This window comes from Erithacus rubecula (genome assembly GCF_903797595.1).
Source record: "Erithacus rubecula genome assembly, chromosome: 4".
Classification (NCBI taxonomy): domain Eukaryota; kingdom Metazoa; phylum Chordata; class Aves; order Passeriformes; family Muscicapidae; genus Erithacus; species Erithacus rubecula.
The window spans coordinates 65,530,913-65,535,233 of NC_136686.1; the positions used below are offsets into that span (position 1 = coordinate 65,530,913).

Sequence of the window (4,321 nt, forward strand, 5' to 3'; positions counted from 1 at the left end):
CATTGTGTGGGGCAGTCTGGAGACATAAAACCAGGAAGAGCTGCTGAGAGGGGACCCTGGCACACCTCACTTTGGGGACCCTCTGCACACTGTGGATGTTTGGACTCCCAGCCTTGCTGTGGTGCCTTGTGGATAGCAGTGCCAAAACTGTTTATTTCTCTTTCTAAAGAGGATATAAATTACACAGGAAAATAGGAGGGTTTTGTTCTTCAAACATGCTCAGCCTTAAATGCTTGTTGGAGTCTCACAAATTTCCATGCCCTGTGGACTTAAAGCTAATAACACATATGAGCACTTTGTTAGCAACTCCTCCAGATTACACAAACCATCAAACTTCCTGAAGAAATCTGGATTTTCCCTTCTGCTTCAGGTCAAGGTAAAGCATTTGGTAGACAAAATGGCTTTGGAAGGCTCCTTCAGAGTGCACAGAGAAGGAGCAGCAGGAAGATGTCTGAGATCAAAGATCTGCTTAACCAAGTTCTGCCCCCAGCAATGTCCAACAAAAAATGTGTAAAGAAGACCAAGAATATCCTGACATCAAGCAGCTCTGAGTATTCAGCAGCTACCAAGATGATGTTGCAAGTCCTTAATTATATTTTCTTCCCAGAATAAGTTCTATCACTTTTTGAAACCTTCTAGGTGTTCTCATCCCCTTGTCTTTTGGCAGAGTGTATCACAGCTGTACTTCACCCTGCTATAAGAAATATCTCTTGTTTTTTTCTGAACTAATCAGACAGCAATGCTATTTGATGTTCCCCTGGGATTCAGTGTTAGGAAAATTAGATACAAGTTCCTGTATTCATTTGTGTCAGATACCCCCTCAGCCACCCTTTTTCCAGAAAAATCAGGTCCTAGAGTTTGTAATTCTTTATTACAGAGAAATAATTCTATATTTTAACGTTTTGTCACTCTGACACTGTTTCCAGTTCCAGGACATTGTGCTCTCAGGTGGGGAGACAGGACAGCAACAATAAATAACATCAGCTGAAGGCCATGGAAATTGTGATTTCTGTTATTGTTCTGTTAGCAAAGGCTGCATCACAGAACACAAATGGCAATTTCTTGATCGTAAACTTTTGTCTTAGAATAATTAAAAACCCCAAATTACTCCCACATCCATCTTACAGAAGTGAGACAATTAGAGAGCAGAAGTTCTGGTTGCCCAGGAATTTCACTGGTCTATTTGAGAGTCCTCAGCAACCCCAGATGGTTCATTCTCTGCTGCAGCAAGAATTCTGGATGAATAGAAGTCCTCATGCAGTGCAGTTCTGGAGCCTGTCTTTCCTTCCTCCCAAAGCTAGTAAAAAAAAAAAAAAAATCATCTATTTTTAATTAAAAGAAAAAAAAAAAGTCATTTTTCATTTAAAAATGGGCGTCAAGACAGCACTCTGAAGAACTAGAAATACAGAGGATGCTGTCCAAGTTTAGGATGCATCTCAATACCTGGACACAGATACACACAAGACAATAATGCTGTGACTCTCTATATTTGTAAATCCCAAGGGCTTCATATTTTTCAGACAGTCCCAAATTGTCTCTTTTGTCTGAAACATCAACCTTGTGTCTCATCAGCTAAAATGGCTTCATTTTCAGAGACATTGGGGGTAGAATTCATCCCACCTAATATCATCTCTGTAGGTGTTAGTCACTCTTTCCCCACTCACAATTTAAGAAAAATATGGTCATTTTAAAGACATGATTCATCTGAGGTGATTTCCACATCTATGACTGTCTGAGTTTAATGTTTTCTGGAAGGGCTTGTTTTTCTCAGGATAAAAACCCTGAACTGCAGTGGATGCTGAGCACCCATCAGATTCATGGGCTGGCACTCTGCATTCCAAATTTGAACATCTGCATCTCTCAGGGTTCCAAAAAGAGATGTATCATCTCCTTTCCTTTCTGTATTGCATCCACTTGCTTTTCCAGGTGGTTTGATCTTATTTCACCAAGATTTCTATGTTAGAACAGTCTTCCCTAAAGGGAAAAAAACAAAAAACAAAACAAAACCCAACCTCCCTCCAATGCACAGGCACATTCCCTCATGTTTTAATGCATGTTTTATGTCAGGCAGTAAAAGTCTCGTGTGTCACTGTTTACACATCAACACAAGGTACAGGATTAGGCTGTAAAAGGAACAAACTGATTTTGGTTCCTTCTGCCAACAGGGGTAAATTACTCCATATGTCAAGTGGCAGTGAAGTCTTGGTGTGGAGCATTAGTGGAATTATCCTTTAATACCTGTGGGCTGGGGCCAGAAGAGGATAAACATTTATTTCCTGATTGTTGGGCAACAGCTGGGAATTAACAGAATTAATAGTACTCAGAGAAAGAAATATTAAAGGAAATCACAGGGATAAAGTGAACACAGGGATTTTGATGGTATTTCCAGTTAACTTTGTTTCATTTTTTTATGGTAGGATATACAATCCAGAACAAATCCAAGCAGGAGGTGACATCAATCCCTCCCTGAGACAGCCTGGAGCCACTGGCTCTTATCCACTGCCATTTATACTCTGGTCTAGCTCTGAGCCAGGACTAGTTAGGAGGGACTCAGACTCTCCCAACAAAAGAGCTAGTGAACAAAAAACAGATGCATTACTCAGACAATTGGGATGAACTACCACAAATTTGCTATGATGGAAAATAAGATAATAGTCCAATTTAATCACAGATCCAGCATTTGGTTCTGGCTCCAGCATCACTGACATTCATGTTTGAAATTATCCTTTTCCAATTTGCTGAAACTGCAAGTCCACACCTCAGAGTTATTATTGGCTCCCCAACAGCTGTTTAATTTCTTCTCAGAAATCTAGGAATAACTCTGGGAGCCCCAGCTGTTAGGAAGGTTCATCCATCCAGATTGACACAAACATAATAATCCAAAGGACAAAAATCTTTGCAACAAAGGAATCTTCGTTCCTCTTGGCCCTCAGAAAAATCTTTTAAGTGAAAGCAAGCTCCACACATTACTAGTATTTCTTTAAGGGAAAATAAAGCTGGCATGTCTTTTAAAAAACTAGGGACACCTAGGGAAGAACATTCTCTCCTTTTCTCACTCTGAAGAGGAGGTGACTTCAGATTTTGATAGTACAATTTTTTGACCTGTGAAATGCAGCACGTCAGATCTGTGGCACAGCTTCCCCTATCAAGTTCTCATTTAATAGGGTGATCATTAACATTCCACAGGTTTGTTTGCACTGAAATGGAATATATTGCAATATAAGGGGACACAATACCTTTTAACTTATCACAGCCCCCTGCCGGAAGTGCAGACCTCCCTAGCTCATGTTATCTACTTTTGCTTTCACTTATAAAAGAAAATGTGACTGTGCATCAAGAAATTTACTTACATTATCTTGATAAACACCTGTTTATTTTATTTTTTTTTTCTGCAACAGTGAGTGTCTGCAAAAGAGTTGAATAGATGGAGAAAATTATGGAGAAAAATCAAGAAGGTGGTATTAAGAAATAAGTGTTATGTAAGGAGAAAAACTGCTTGTGCTCAGCTGAGCTCCACACTGCTGTGCATGTCAAGCCTCCTTTTCTTTGGAGACATCACCCAGGGACATTGCAAGCACCAGCTTAGGCAAGACAGAGGTGACCTGTGTGAGGGTAAATGGGAGGTGATTATGTTGTCTTTCTAGGGTCTCCTTTAAATTATTTCCTGTAATTGATTCCCTTATTGGGACTCTACAGGACTCATAAGAGAGGACAATTCCTGGATTCCAGAGTTTTATTTTGACAGCAAATGATGATAACTGGTTGAGATCACGAGTGTGCAGCAAGGTTTGCTCCTAAATATGTCAATGAAAATAAAATTAGCACTTTTTAAAATTAGCACTGGGAGGGAGATGATTTACTGAGTCATGTTTTAAGAATGGGGATTTATACCCTGACAGTCAGAGATGTGGCTCAGACCACCAACTACCCCCTGCAGATCTTCATCACCTCCTCATGTATTTTTGGTCTGGATCTGCTTTCTCTGTTCACACCCTGCACTGATCAATCCTCACCCCACTCCAACATCAGCCCAGGCACACAGCCCAAACTGCCTTGGGTGAATTGATTCCTGGTGCACCTTTGCTCTGCTCTTCTCTCTGTGCCTCCCTGCCATCTCTGGGAATACAAATGCTTCCATTTGCCATGATCCTTTTATCTTTCAGGCCCTGCTATTACAACCCTCTGCATGTTGTGTAATTATTGGAACAGCTCCCTTCGGGCTCCACTCATTAGAGCTGTCACTTGATTAGGTTTTTGTCACGGGTCTTTTAAAGAATGGCTGTACCCTTCACACATAACATATGTTAATTTATTTCCACAA

General features: G+C 40.5%; 1 long non-coding RNA gene across 1 annotated transcript; it reads left to right on the forward strand.

Moving 5' to 3' along the window:
* The first annotated feature begins 448 nt into the window (after positions 1–448).
* LOC306801684 lies at positions 449–989 on the forward strand. The gene is made up of 2 exons (XR_013774160.1): positions 449–578; positions 927–989. It is a non-coding gene; the product is annotated as an uncharacterized lncRNA (long non-coding RNA).
* The last annotated feature ends 3,332 nt before the right edge of the window (positions 990–4,321 follow it).